Consider the following 16,040-nt stretch of genomic DNA (forward strand, 5'->3'; position numbering starts at 1 on the left):
AGGCGCGCCCTCTCCCCACTCCTCCTCTCCCGCATCACGCTACCCTCCTCGCTCTCAACAACAGGTCCGCACCCCTCCCCCTACAATATATAAAAAAATAATACTTACCGGCACCTGGTTTCGATCCCACGACCCTGCGGGCCGAACGCAAGGTACATGGTGCTCTACCTACTGCGCCACAAAGCCGACACAGAATGGAAGGCTACGAAAGCGCCTTATATCCTTGACTCATTCAAACTACGTCAAGAAGCTGCTGATACAACGCATTCACTACCACCAACTCCCCAAACACTAAACGTTAACGCAATACACCCACCCCCTATGCGACGCATTTACTTGAGTCCCCCTCGCGGGGAGATGGGCCCTTTTTTGTGTCTCACCAAAATTCAAGCGAAACGTAGGGAGCTATGGCACGGAAACAGAACACGCCGTGCGGACGAAAAATACCAGTCCTCGACAAAACACATAACCACGGAATTCCCAAAAGCCGGCTAGAAACGCAAGCGAGAGTCAGAGTTCCGTTGGGCGCATTCAACATCCCAAGTAACACTGAGCACATCTTGCGAACTTTTAGTCCTTTTTGCCGGAGAATGCTGTAGCCTGCAGTGATGTCGCGGTGTCTACGCTGCACTACACGCAATTTTTATGTAGCCACCACAACCCCGTGTACGCATCAAACAAAACGTACTTTAAAAAAATTACGCCTACCTCCCCTCGCGGGAACCCTGGTGTGATGCGACGCTGAGGGGGTTCAAGCTCAAGCGGAGAGCAACCATCGACCGAAAGGCCGCCCGAGGGCGGCACACCGGTCATATGCGCAGCGCTCTCGAAGGAGAGGAGACCGCGGAGATAGTGCCGCGGCTATGACGCAACACAATCCAACACAATCCACTTTAATCCAATCCAATCCAATCCAATCCAATGCCCCTCGCGAGAGAGTGTTAGCTATCGGAGAGGAGAGGGGGAGAGTGGCTGCGGACAACGGACGCACGCGGACAACAACGGACGCACGCAGGAAGGACAGGGCCGCCGGCAAGAGATGCTCTGAGCGTCGCATCTAAAATCATGAACCGTTCCCTCTGTGCGAGTGGGTGACCGACAAGGTGAGGAGCTAAAGGATTTTGAACAAAGGATGCGGTGCTGGGACTAGCCGGTCCGCGGCATCATTCCATCTCATAAATTGTTTATAATAGAAGGGTAAACACATCCGTTTGTAGTGGAGAATCGGATGATGGCCCCCTTAAGCACAGAGTTAACGTGTTCCGCATACTCGGATATTCTTGACGGCCTGAGCATCCTGGGATCCGTATTATACGCCGCTCACCTAATACGGCGAGACAGAACAAGCGCAATGCAGAAACGCACAATGGCATCTTTTCAATTTCCTCTCACGTATTCGTCCGGCTGAATTAAAGTTTCTCCCCCGGCGGGCGCCTTCTTCGGCATCAGCCGCTGAAAGCAAGAAAGCACGCAAACAAAACGTTCGAGCGGTTTCGCTCAACGTGAAAGCTGTTAAGTGCGGAGCAGTGATTCCCCAGAGGGGCTGTGCCGCCCTCTATTGACTAATAATAGTATCAGCCAGGAGCTGATACTGAAACAAATCAAGAGAGGGCGCCTGTAAAGACACACTGGATTGAGTTTTCATTCACTGGGTAATTAATGCGTTGATTCATGATTTCTAGAGTTTTATGTTAAGGTGTACTTATTTGGGGCCTAGGAACGGCCGCTTCTGTGGCAACAGCGCAGCGCATATATCACTTTGCATATGAGTAACATGCGCCTCGGTGGCGCAACGGGATTGAAATTGGCTTCGTAACGCGAGATTCCCAGGTTCGATCTAGACCAGGGGAAGGGGTGGTCTTTTCGACGCCTCTTTTTGCCTGCGTAACGCAGTGTGACTGGGGTGGCCAGATATCGTGACGCCGGAGGAGCTAAGACGAAACTCCGACCTTCTAAAGTTATTCGCATTGGAAACAAAGGGCCACCCACGATCGCCTCGCGCTTGAGACTCGCGGGAAGCTGGCTTTGCCGCAAGTTGTATTTTGTGGATTCAGAACAAGAATTTGAGGGACCCTAACAATAAGCAGCTGCGATGTAAACGAGCTCCGCGTTATACAGCACGCCCTCGCGCCTGAATCCTCTCTTGTCATGAACACGCAGTATATATCAACGGTTTGGTATCGAATACATACTGCTACATGGCTACATGACTAATGAGACAAGCGATGGTTAGGGGTTGAAGCGATCTATTTACAAAGAGAAGGAATCAATTCACGACGCGGCAATGAGAGCTCGAGCTGAGTCCATGCGTGCCACCCCGTGCTTTACCGTCGTCGGCGTGGGTCCCCTGGGGCTATGTGTCAGTGACCACTTCTGCTTCCCGTATCAATACTTAAATTTGCTTGCAAACGCCACTAACCATCATGACCTAGCAAGTGTAGCTGTATTAAATCTGCAGCTGAAATTGTTTCCGACCTCATTGGATTTAAAAGATCACGTCATACTAAACGCAAGAATTTGAGCACCCCAGTATATGTCGTGAACCCGCGTGAATTTTGAATTTTGAATCCACCTGCGTTCTGAGTCCGTCTGCGTACTCAGTCCATCTCTGACTATTTGATCTCATAACCCGAGTGAGTTTTGAGCCCGAGTGAGTTCTGAGTCCGTTTTGAGTTCTGCGCACGAATGAGTTCTGAGTCTTGCGCTCTCTGTAAGTTTAAGTTTCAGAGAGTGTAGATTACTTATGCAATACTGAGTATGAGATTTAGTGAGTGGTGAATTCAGAAAAAAAAAATTGTGATTGAGTTCGAGTTAGCCGGTTCAACTTTGCCGAAGTATGGGCGGGACCAGATCGGGGAAGTCGTTCGCGTCATGATGAAAACAGCGCAGAAAGATGAAGACAGGGATAGGACAAACGCAAACACAGCGCCGTCTTTGTAATTACGTAAATTGCTCTGACTGGATACGCAGAGGAAGAAAGCCAAACAATGCGCAACTGTTTGCGCATTTTTTGCGCATTGTTTGTCTTTCTTCATCTGTATGTCCAGTCAGCGCAATTTTCGTAATTCATAATGCACCAACTAGCCCGACAACATATTTTACCGCCGTCTTTGCGTTTATCCTATCCCTGTCTACGTCTTTCTGCGCGGTTTTCACCATGAACGTACACCAACTTGCCCAGTTCGCCGCACTCGTAAAAGTCATTCGCTTGTTGAGCGATTGGACGCATTGGCATACCAAACATCCTGGCCTTTGTGCCACGCCTCGCGTTGTCGTCGAACGGAGGCTAGCTTCGCCTGCAGCTGTCGGTGCGCGCAATACACTTGGCCTCATTTCGTGGTCAGCGCTGCGTGGCCTCTGCACGTCCCGAGCACCTGGTATACCGTCACGCCAAGGGCTGGGGTGTCGGAGCAGCCAGGCGTGCTGTGTGTGTGTGGTTTATAGCGCGCTTGCCTGTAGGCGTGAAATTCAATTATCCGCGTGCAGCGCTCGCAAGAGCGTGACGGTGGTAGACTCGTGGTCAGACGTTGTACGAAGCAGCCGTAAAGCCTCCGCCCGGGCTGTTCTCCCCAGCGGAGGAAAAAAAAAACACCGCTCGGGGAACCTAAGACCAGCCGGGGAAGGGGGAGGAAATTAGGGTTGAATTGTGTTTACTGCTGTTTTCCACTCAGCTGCCGTGTTGCAGCGGCCCTTTGGAAATGCCAAATGGATGTTGCATTGCGGCTGTATGGCTAAAATGCGGTATGTGTACCAGTTCATTAGTCTCCCTAACACCTATCTTCATGGCAACAGTGTACTTGTGTTCAAAAATACAGGAGGCGATGGTTCAAGCTTGGACGAAAACAGGTCACAACGCTTGCGCCCTGTCTTTGCTTGGTGGTCGTGTCTGCCTCGTGCCGTGCGTTTTTAATTCAGAAGCATTCCCAAGCCTTCCTGTATATCGAAGTGGTGGTGCCGGTCAAAGCGGGCATTTCGAGTCATTCTGCCCATCCAGCCCTTGGGATACCCCAGTCTCAATAGGAAGCGGTGACCCACCGCAACCTCTTCTCCCCCTCGGTGAATATATCGGCCGTAGTCCTTGAAATTCCGCCGGAGTCAGTTTCTAACGCCCGAAAGGGTGAATGGCTGGCTCGACGGAACGTGTGGTCCGTATACGCGGGACATGGTCATTGTGAGGGAACAGCCGCTCACCGCCCGCCTGGGAGCGATCCGACGAGGCCCATCACCGTTCACAATATTCCAGGCTATTATCAATTCCCCCGGGCAAAAGATTAACCTTGACATTATTCGCTCCTTGCGTTTATCGCAGTCATCCTGCCATGCGCATTTCCGCACTGTTACTGTTGTTTGAGGAGACGTCGGAACGCGTACTCTTGGAACCGTAATTTTTTATGAATACCAGTATCCCTAAGAGCACGCACGCATGTGCGTGTCTGTGTAGCTTATTCGGGTGCATCCCTTCGGAACAATTAGCATATGCGTATGTGAAACGGGCTTTTCCACCCGGTCAAGCAGGGTATTACTGGGGGCGGCTGTACAATAGCGGCATGCCGTCACTCCATAGCTCGTATAAAATGCTCTGTTGTTCTCAATCTAATATATTTAGTTATCTCCAGAAATCATACTTTATTGGACGCTAGGACGATTCGACATAATTAGGCTAAATTACATTTAGGTATCACAGTTAGTTCGTACTGAAGATGTAAACGTTGCACAATTGATGTCTGCTTTCAACACTACTATTATTATTATTATTATTATTATTATTATTATTATTATTATTATTATTATTATGAGTTCCGGTTGGAAATGTTCCGTTTTCCAATATGCAGACGATACAGTTTTACTGACTTCACATTTGTCATTCACGACAGCAGCATGTTTATTGCAAAGCAATGTTTGCAGGTCAATGAAGTGGTTCGCGGAAAATGGTTTGTTAGTTAACATGAAAAAAACTGAACTGTTATGCTTCCGTAATCCGTTGAAAAGGGTAAACCTAAACGTGCCAATTTTTTTGCATGAGCAGAACTGCTTCCAGTGTCAATGTGTTCCGTTGGATTACGTAAATTCGATAAAATACTTGGGTGTCTATTTTGACAGTGACTTATCGTGGAACAGTCACTTAGCTTTTGTTTGCGGTAGACTGCGCGGGGCTGCGTGCGCACTGTTTAACATGAAATCTTTGGTGCCACTACCGGTGAAAAAAATGGTTATGCATGCCCTGGCGTACAGTGTCCTTAGATATGGTATCACAGTTTATGCACATTGTTCTTCCAACTGGAAGGATCGAATTGATAGCCTACTGAAGAACATGTTAAAAAATATCGTTTACAATTCTTCCGTATCTGTTTCTGATAATTTGTTCACAGCTGTTAAACTGCCGTCGTTTCATTCTTTGTTTCTTGAGACTGTCATTCTCAAGCATTTCTGGAGCTGTGATTTCAAGGTTCAACCCAATGTTTCAAGAGTGTTAAGAAACGAGTTTCGTTTTTCAGTACCCCGGTGCTCTACCAGATACGGTAAAGCAACAAGAAATGTATATGTGCCTGTTTGTTTTCATCAATTATCTGAAGATTTTTTTACTGCGACCTCAAGACGACAACTGCAGAAACTGTTACAATCCCTTCGTTAAAGTTTTTTTTTTTAAAGAGTGCTAAAAAGCAGCATTCACAGTGTTCGTTGATGTTCCTTAGTCTGTGTCTCTGTTGTTTTTTTTTTCTTCGGCCATTGTTTGACTCGCCGATTGCCGGGCCCAGTCCCTCAAGCCTCCCATTGGCTTTGACGGGCCCGAACACTATGTATTTTCTCATGTGAATGGCAATAAACAGATTATTATTATTATTATTATTATTATTATTATTATTATTATTATTATTGTTATTATTATTATTATTATTATTATTATTATTATTATTAATATTAATATTTTTTTTTTATTTTTTACCTGTACCCAGGCTCCGCCTGTGCTTTATTTCTGTCATTTTCACTACTTCATTTTGTGTGTGTCTTGTCGCTTGTTTGTTTCTTGCTATATGTTTCTTGTATTTTGTGTATTTTTTTTTTTTCATGTAACTACCCGTGCGCCAGCACTCAGGCCTCTGGCTGTTCCTGGGCACGCAAATAAATGATTGATTGATTGATTGATTGATTGATTGATTTATTTATTGATTGATTATTATTATTATTATTATTATTATTATTATTATTATTATTATTATTATTATTATTATTATTATTATTATTATTATTATTCTTGCGCCGCAAGATGGCGCCTAGTGCGGATTTCTGTATTTTGTGCTCCCAGGCTTTCTTCGGTAAGCAAAAGTTTTTCCGGTGTGCCGCCTGTAAAAAACGTGTGCACGCGAAGTGTGTTGCGTGGCCGGACGCGGAGCTGCAACTTCTGAAGTCTGGTGCCCGGCCGTTCAAATGCAATCTGTGTGAGACGGCCGAGGCCGCGGCTAGGCCTAGCGTAGCCAACGACGACATCGGCCCGTCCGCAAGCAGGGCTCCTTCCCCCTCTCTTCGACGAGACTCACTGGCAGTCGTCAAGAAAGCCCCGCCGCCGCCGTCCCAACCGGTTGACCTTGGAGGGGAAGCGGCCGGTCTTCGCGCACTCCTCATCGACGCGCTGGACGGCATTTCTTTCCTCAGCGACCAAGTGGCCCGGCTGCGGGAGGACAACGACCTCCTACGCCGGGAAAACGCGCAGGCTTTCGACTGTCTCCGTCAGGGGAGGGAGGGTGACCGCGCCCATTATGCGCAGGTGGTTGCCTCCTTGCGAGCGGAGGTGTCCTCCTTGCGTGCCCAACTACTTCACCACCCCGCCGTGTTGCCGGAAGGAGTGCGTCACAGATCAGGGCAGCCTTCTTTTGCCCAAGCTGTAAACAAGGAAGTGTTGCCTTCGGCTACGTCTGCTCCGCTGCAGTCGGTGTCTTCGGCTTCTCCTGCACTGCCTCCTACTCCGTCCCAACTTTCCCCGGTGCATTCTGCGCCTGTGCTTGACTGTCTCCCTCCTACTGTTGAGAAGAAGCGTCGAAGCCGGGCATGTGTAGGTGCATCGGACACATGTGGACTGGTAGTCGTTCCGCAGCCGAAGCGCCCCAAAGCAATGTTCGTTTCAAAGCTTTCCCCATCCACCACCTCTGCTAGCCTTAAAACCCATCTGTTAACCTTAGGTGTCTCGCCCTTGAACTGCCGACGACTGAAAACTAAATTTGAAACGTACGCATCCTTTTATATTTCCGTCAGTGAAGAGTTTTTCGAGCGCTTGAATGACCCCGCTGTTTGGCCGAAAGACTGCCTCTTTAAGGAGTTTCGAGGCATGTTTCGCGAAGGCATGCTTCACAGCTCTGAGCGCAACACATCAGAAAAAGAATAATGACTAGTTTAGATGTTTTTTATCAGAACGTGCGAGGTCTTCGAACTAAGGCGACAGAATTTTTTGGTAATGTTCTGGCTTCTTGCTTTCCGTTAATAGCTATATCTGAAACTTGGTTGTGCCCTGATATTCTATCCAATGACTATTTTCCTCAAAATTACCATGTATATCGTAATGATCGTGCCTTAACTGGATGCAAACAAAGGGGGGGCGGGGTACTTCTCGCAGTTAACAAATCTCTCCCGTGTGTGCTACGTAGCGATATTGAAAACGCAGGTGAGTCTTTATGGGTCAAAATTCATATCTCTGAAACTGAAAAACTTCTAGTTGGTGTTTTTTACGTTCCTCCTGATGTAGTTCCTGACGCGTTCAATAAGTTAGTCTCCTCCATTGAACAGGTGCTCACTACTCATTGCGACCTCAAGGTCCTCCTCCTTGGAGATTTTAACGCTCCTGGCGTTCAGTGGAGCCACCTCACCTGTTCCCACTACAACCACCACTTTCAACAGAAGGGTAATAGGTTACTAGATTTTTCGTCTTTCACTTCCATGGCACAGCGTAATCACATAAAAAACTGCAGTGGAAACATTCTGGACCTGTGCTTTTCAAACTTCGATGGCGTTAATGTGTCGCGCTCTGATTGTGCTTTAGTAATACCCGACAAATATCATCCTCCTCTTTCTATTTCCTGTTGCCTTCCTACAATGCTCCACCGTTCTGTAATTTCAAGCAATGCGCAACCTCGCTACGCTTTCGCCCGGGGAGATTACGTTGGACTGTATGGCTAATTTTCTGCTGCCCCTTGGTCAACAGTCATTGACCACTCTGATGTCAATGAACAAGTTGACCGTTTTACTGAGATTGTGCTTTTGGGTATGAAGAAATACATCCCGCAATATTTACCAAAGAAGTTCAAGTTCCCACACTGGTTTTCTTCTGAATTGCGGGATGCCCTGAAACTCAAAGAACGCGCGCACAGAAAGATGAAGCGCTCTGGTGCGAATCAGTTCGTTCAGGAGTTCCGGCGCCTACGTGCCCTATGCAAAATATTGCACAAACGTGATCATGCTTTGTACCTGGCGTCAGTTGAAGCTAAAGCAACTCATCAGCCGGGAGCCTTCTGGAAGTACATTCATTCTAGATCTAGTACAACGAAAGAATCTATTCGTCTACTGGATTCCAACGGCGATGAGGTTGCAGATGCGGCCGACTGCTTTGCTCGTCAGTTTTCTTCTTTGTTTGGGCGTAGCGGTGGTAGTGATGACGGCAGCGTCTCTTGTCACCAGGACGGTTACTCCGCTTGTTTCCAATTGGATGAGAACATCGTGCGGGCCAGCATCAAGCGGCTAAAGCCCTCGTTTTCTTCTGGGCCAGATGGTATTCCTGCTGCAATTCTAAAAACGTATGCAAATATATTTGTTCCTGTGTTCACCTCAATATTTAATAACTGTCTCCGGTCTGGCACGTACCCTCGATCATGGAAAATCTGTCGTGTATTCCCTGTTTTCAAGTCAGGCCCAAAAACCGACCCCATGAACTATAGGCCAGTGTCGCTTCTTTGTTCTGCCTCTAAAATATTCGAGTTATCTCTTCATAAGGTCTTGTCTTTCTCACTTAAACACGTCCTCATTCCTAATCAACATGGCTTCATGCGTGATCGCTCAACTTCCACAAACCTCGCATGCTTCATGGAGCAGGCTGTCCCAGCAGTCATTGGTAGAAGCCAGCTTGATGCGGTCTACTGTGACATGAGCAAGGCCTTTGATGTAGTCAACCACTCGTTATTGCTTGCCAAGCTCATTCTGTTAGATGTTCACGCTTCCTTAGTGGGTCTTATACGTTGCTATCTCCAGGAGCGATATTGCTATGTAAGTGTTAATGGTCAAACATCATTTAGGTACAAAGCAACCAGTGGTGTACCCCAGGGCTCCGTTCTGGGCCCCCTTCTTTTTTCCATTTTCATTAACGATGTTGCTTCTGCCATTAAAAATTCTTCTTTTTTGTTGTATGCTGATGATGTGAAAATCTTCAGAGAAGTGCGTAATGTTCAGGACTGTAATTCTCTTCAGGCTGATATCGTGTCATTCCATCGTTGGTGCACCAAAAACGACTTAATTTTGAACCCCTCAAAAACGAAAGTTGTTTCCTATAGTAGGAAAACTCAACAGCTGCAATACTCCTATCAAATAGCAAGCACTGTACTGCCGAGGGTGACCGAAATTCGTGACTTGGGAGTACTATTTGATTCTTCTCTGACTTTCTCTTCCCACGTTACACAAATTACCGGACGCTCTCTTCGATGTCTGGGTGCTGTCTGCAGGTATTCTAGAGAGTTTAAAAGTCCTCTTCCTTTCTTAAAGTTGTATTCGGCTCTGTGCTTACCTCTTCTTGAATACGGTTCTGTTGTTTGGAATGGAACTTGCAAGTCCAATAGTGACCGCATCGAAAGGGTTCAAAATAAGTTCCTTTCTATTTTTAGGCACCGTTTCCGTCATGTACAAGAAGACGCAAACGGCAGCACGTCTTGTCTCAAAAGTATTCCTTCCCTTTGGTGTCGACGAATGAGAGCTGACATTATCTTTCTTTATAAACTTCTTCATGGTGATATTTTGTGTGATGACTTGGTTGCACTTATCAATGTCAACTTGCCGAACAAACTTTTCCGAAGATTTCGAACTTTCAGAACAGATGCTTTAAGTAAACGATGCTCGTTCATCTGCAGAATACAATGTGCATATAATGAATATTCCGATCGTCTTGATATATTCCAGAGCTCTTTGTCTTTGTTCTCTAATGAATTGAAAACTGTTGTAACTTAAGTGCCTTTATGTCATTTATGTGCCGTGTTTCTGTTCCGTATTTATTTTATGCAAATCATCATCTTGCTTGTATGTTTTTCACTTTTCCTGATTTTGTGTTGCTTGAATTTCTGTCGGTTTAAGTGTCAGTGCTTGTAACGCTGAACTTCGTTTTTCCATTTTGAAACTTCCTGACATTTTGTTACAAAACCTTTGTTTTATGTGTATAATCTATCTCCGTCATGTGCATTGAGTATTTGCTTGTGTATTTTCAATTTTTCACGTGCCTTCAACGTTTTGCTGGCCGGGTGTCATGGCTTCTAACACTAGGCTTCCTTTTTTTTTTGCTGTTTTGCTGTTTTGCTTCCTGGGATCTCTGTAACTATTTTTATCTTATTGTTTCTTTCATATATACGGTTTTCTGTGTTGTGTTGTCTTGATTTTAGTTTGTTTTTATGAATGCTTGTATATGGTGTACCAGTACCAAGACCCTAGGGTTGTTCCTGGGCACCAAAAATAAAGGTTGATTGATTGATTGATTGATTGATTGATTATTATTATTATTATTATTATTATTATTATTATTTATTTAGTGTCAGTGTTGGTAATGCTGAAGCTTTTTCCCCCTTTTTTTTTTTTTGGAACTTCCTAATATGTTGTTAGAAAACCTTGGTTACATACGTATACTCTAAGTCATGTTGATTCAATATTTGCTTGTATAGTTCCTATTTTCCACATTTACTGAACCTTTCGCTGGCCGAGTGGCATGGCTTGCAACACTAAGCCTGCCTTTTCTTTTTTGACTTTCTGTTCTTTTTTTTTTTTCCTTTTTTGCTTTCTAAGATTTCTGTAACTATTTTTACTTTATTGTTTATGTCATACATATAGTTTTTGTGTGTTGTCTTGTCTTAATTGTAGTGTTTTTTTTTTTGTATGGTGTACCAGTACCAAGACCCTAGGGTTGTTCCTGGGCACCGAAAATAAAGGTTGATTGATTGATTGATTGATTGATTGATTATTATTATTATTATTATTATTATTATTGAACGACACTCTCGACATCTATTATCAAAATGCTCGGGGTCTACGTACTAAGTCCTCCGAATTTCTTAGAAATGTTGTGTGCTCCAAATTTTCTACTATTGTTATTACTGAAACTTGGCTTTGCGATGATATCTCATCTTCCGACTATTTTCCTCCGACCTATGAAATTTTTAGAAGTGACAGAAAGTTAACTGGGCCTAAGCAAAAGGGTGGCGGTGTTCTCATTGCCATCGATCGCTCAGTGCAATGCGTGCGGCGTGCAGACCTCGAGACTGAGGAATCAGTCTGGCTTGAGGTAGGCCTCAAGAGGGGCGAGAAGCTGCTCATCGGTGCATTCTATATAACCCCGGATATCTTACCTGCTGAATATAATCTCAAGCTCACATCTATTGAAAATGTTTCCAATTCACACTCCAACCATAAGCTAATTATACTTGGGGACTTCAACACCCCAGGTATTCACTGGAACAGTCTTTCATTTCAGCATAAAAACCATTATGCAGCGCAGAAATGCACCATGTTATTAGATTTTCAATCATTCACCTCCTTGCAGCAGTTCTGCCACATAGAAAACTTCTGTGGTAATGTCCTAGATGTGTGCTTCTCGAACTTGAAAAACGTACAAGTGTGTGCCTCCGAAATATCTCTTGTACGCCCCGACAAGTTTCACCCCCCTCTTATTGTCTCTATCTCTGTCGCTGCCCAGCATTGCTATGGTGGTCAAAATGCTCGGGGTCTACGTACTAAGTCCTCCGAATTTCTTAGAAATGTTGTGTGCTCCAAATTTTCTACTATTGTTATTACTGAAACTTGGCTTTGCGATGATATCTCATCTTCCGACTATTTTCCTCCGACCTATGAAATTTTTAGAAGTGACAGAAAGTTAACTGGGCCTAAGCAAAAGGGTGGCGGTGTTCTCATTGCCATCGATCGCTCAGTGCAATGCGTGCGGCGTGCAGACCTCGAGACTGAGGAATCAGTCTGGCTTGAGGTAGGCCTCAAGAGGGGCGAGAAGCTGCTCATCGGTGCATTCTATATAACCCCGGATATCTTACCTGCTGAATATAATCTCAAGCTCACATCTATTGAAAATGTTTCCAATTCACACTCCAACCATAAGCTAATTATACTTGGGGACTTCAACACCCCAGGTATTCACTGGAACAGTCTTTCATTTCAGCATAAAAACCATTATGCAGCGCAGAAATGCACCATGTTATTAGATTTTCAATCATTCACCTCCTTGCAGCAGTTCTGCCACATAGAAAACTTCTGTGGTAATGTCCTAGATGTGTGCTTCTCGAACTTGAAAAACGTACAAGTGTGTGCCTCCGAAATATCTCTTGTACGCCCCGACAAGTTTCACCCCCCTCTTATTGTCTCTATCTCTGTCGCTGCCCACCATTGCTATGGTGGTGTTGACGATTGTGCAGTCCCGCGATATGCTTTCAAGCGTGGAGATTATGTTGGGCTCTATCACTTTTATTCATCTGCTGAATGGTCTAGTGTTTTTGATGTCAATGATGTTGACGAACAGGTTCGACGTTTTACCGAAATTGTCAGGAGTGGCATGGAAAAGTACATCCCTTTTTATAAGCCTGTTCATTCCAAATTTCCCCACTGGTTCTCTAAAGAACTTCGAAGTTCGCTTAAACTTAAGGACAGTGCCCACAAAAAGGCCAAGCGGTCTGGGCTTGACAAGTGGAAAGCGGATTTTAGTCGGTATCGCTCACTTTGTAAAAGCCTCTACCGGCGTGACCACCAGCTCTATATAGAGTCGTTAGAGGCTTCTGCGTCTCAGAAACCGGCTGACTTCTGGAGGTATGTACGCGGCCGTTCTAAGGTGTCTAAAGAACACATTAGTCTGATTAATTCCGATGGGGAACAGGTTGAGGATGTCGCCACGAGCTTTGCTCAGTACTTTCATTCTGTCTTTCAACTGCCAGATGGTCCCGACGAACGCCTATCGTTTAATAATATGTCTAATTTTAGTACACTTATGTTCGATGAAAAACTTGTCAATGATAGCCTTAAACGGATGAAACCGTCATTTTCCTGTGGTGCAGACGGAATTCCAGCAGCCCTCATGAAGGCTTACGGCAACATTTTTGTGCCTGTCTTAACTTCCATTTATAATAACTGTTTGCTTTTCGGCAAGTTTCCTCGTGCATGGAAGATTGCTCGAATTTTTCCAATATTTAAGTCTGGTGATAAGTCAGCCGTTACCAACTATCGCCCAATCTCACTCCTTTGTGTCGCCTCAAAACTCTTTGAGTCAGCTCTGCACAACGTTCTTGCTGCCTGCGTCAAGAACGTTCTGATACCAAATCAGCACGGCTTTTTCTCGGGTCGATCGACGGTTACAAATCTTGCAAGCTTCATGACTCAGGCTTCGGCTGCAGTTTGTGAAAACGGCCAGTTGGATGTAATTTATTTTGACCTCAGTAAGGCGTTTGATGTAGTGAACCATAAATTATTAATTAACAAGCTTACTATGTCCGGTGTTGATGCAAGTCTTGTTGCCTTGTTGTCCAACTATCTCCTTGACCGGTCCTTTTACGTAGATGTAAACTTCAAAAGGTCTAGTGTTTACACTGCAACGAGTGGTGTACCTCAGGGTTCTGTGCTGGGTCCACTATTGTTTTCTATCTTTATCAATGATGTGTCAACAGTGTTAACAAAATCTTCATTTCTTCTCTATGCTGATGATGTCAAACTATTTAGGCACATTAGCAGTTTTCAGGACTGCTGTGCCTTGCAGAGGGATGTGTCGGAATTATCGGTCTGGTGCAGCAAAAACTGTCTAATTTTAAATCCAGCTAAAACAAAGGTTGTCACGTACAGCCGGAAAACCCATCGTCTACTGTTTTCCTACAGTATAGCGGGAGCTCCGTTGCAAAGGGTTGAGGAGATTAGGGACCTCGGGGTTCTTTTCGACAGTACCCTCTCTTTTTCTTCTCATATTAGGCTCATCACCCGGCGAGCGCTCCGAAGTCTTGGAAATGTGTGTCGGATTACAAAGGAATTCTCTTCTCCAGATCCATTTCTAATGCTATACAATGCAATATGTATCCCCCAGTTAGAATATGCTTCTGTTGCCTGGAACGGCATCTCCAAATCTAGTAGTGAATTAATAGAACGTGTGCAGAAGAAGTTTTTATCCATATTTAAGCACCGTCATCACAATCACAGTTCGGGTCCTGATTCTGACTTACCCATAGTTCCTTCCATTCCTTCGTTGACCTGCAGACGTATGCGTGCAGACCTTACATTTCTTCACAAAATTGTTCATGGTGACCTTTCTTGTGCAGACCTGCTTAACTGTTTAGAGTTTAGTGTTCCACAGAGGCCCACCAGGTCGCATCGCCCTTTCTTGACCGCTGCGCGCAACTCCAATCATTCTCCAGTGCGCAGAATACAGAATTGCTACAACCGCTTCTCTGAACGCCTTGACATCTTTCAAAGCTCCTTTACAATTTACCGTACTGCTTTGTTGAACACAGTATGTTAAACATCTAGGATATCTCTGTCGTTCGTTTTTCTTTTTTTATTGCTGAAATTTGGTTTCTCTGTGGTTCTGTTTAACCAATATAGTTGCCTGTTTTTGAAACTGTTTACTTATCATGGTTGTCTTATCATTTGTCTCTATACTTTGTCATTGTTCTTGTCGTCTTACTGTTAAACTTTGTTCTCTGCTTGTTGTGTATTCATTACAATAAGCTGAGCCACAAAGGCATCTTCTTTTTCTTTTTTACCTGTACCCAGGCTCCGCCTGTGCTTTATTTCTGTAATTTTCGCTACTTCAATTTGTGTGTGTGTTGTCGCTTGTTTGTTTCTTTCAATATGTTTCTTGTATTTTGTTTTCATGTAACTATCCGTGCGCCAGCACCCAGGCCTCTGGCTGTTCCTGGGCACGTAAATAAACATGATTGATTGATTGATTGATTGATTGATTGATTGATTATTATTCTGCCCTACTCTGTTTCGCAAACATGTCTGTGAGTTTGTATTGACGTAACTGCCAACTTCTCTTATTCTGCAGTTGTCTTTTATCCTTGGGTTCATGCACTTAAATGACTTTCATTCCGTAACTTCAACATAAGCTATCCTTTCGTTTTTTTTCCCTTTGTATTTTGTATTTTATTTTGTATTTGAGAGATGTGTACATTATGTTTCGTGTGTTTCTGTTTCCGTGCGCCAGCACAAAGGCCCCCCCGCCTGTTCCTGGACACGCAAATAAATGATTGATTGATTGATTGATTATTATTATTATTATTGTATTAGAACATCGTGCGGACCAGCATCAAGCGGCTAAAGCCCTCGTTTTCTTCTGGGCCAGATGGTATTCCTGCTGCAATTCTAAAAACGTATGCAAATAAATTCGTTCCTGTGTTCACCGCAATATTTAATAACTGTCTCCGGTCTGGCACGTACCCTCGTTCATGCAAAATCTCTCGTGTATTCCCTGTTTTCAAGCCAGGCCCAAAAACGGACCCCATGAACTATAGGCCAGTGTCGCTCCTTTGTTCTGCCTCTAAAATAGTCGAGTTATCTCTTCATACGGTCTCACCCGCCGCGGTGGCTCAGTGGCTAAGGCGTTGCGCTGCTGAGCACGAGGTCGCGGGTTCGATTCCCGGCCGCAGCGGCCGCTTTTCTGATGGAGGCGAAAAGCAAAAACGCCCGTGTGTACGAGATTTCGGCGCACGATAAAGATCCCCAGGTGGTCAAAATTAATCCGGAGCCCTCCACTACGGCGCGCCTCATCGCCTGCGTTGCGTCGGCGCGTTAAACCCCACAATCAATCAATCTTCATACGGTCT

Source organism: Haemaphysalis longicornis, unplaced genomic scaffold, assembly GCF_048455015.1.
Source record: "Haemaphysalis longicornis isolate Haplotype H1 unplaced genomic scaffold, Haemaphysalis longicornis Haplotype H1 scaffold_4, whole genome shotgun sequence".
Classification (NCBI taxonomy): domain Eukaryota; kingdom Metazoa; phylum Arthropoda; class Arachnida; order Ixodida; family Ixodidae; genus Haemaphysalis; species Haemaphysalis longicornis.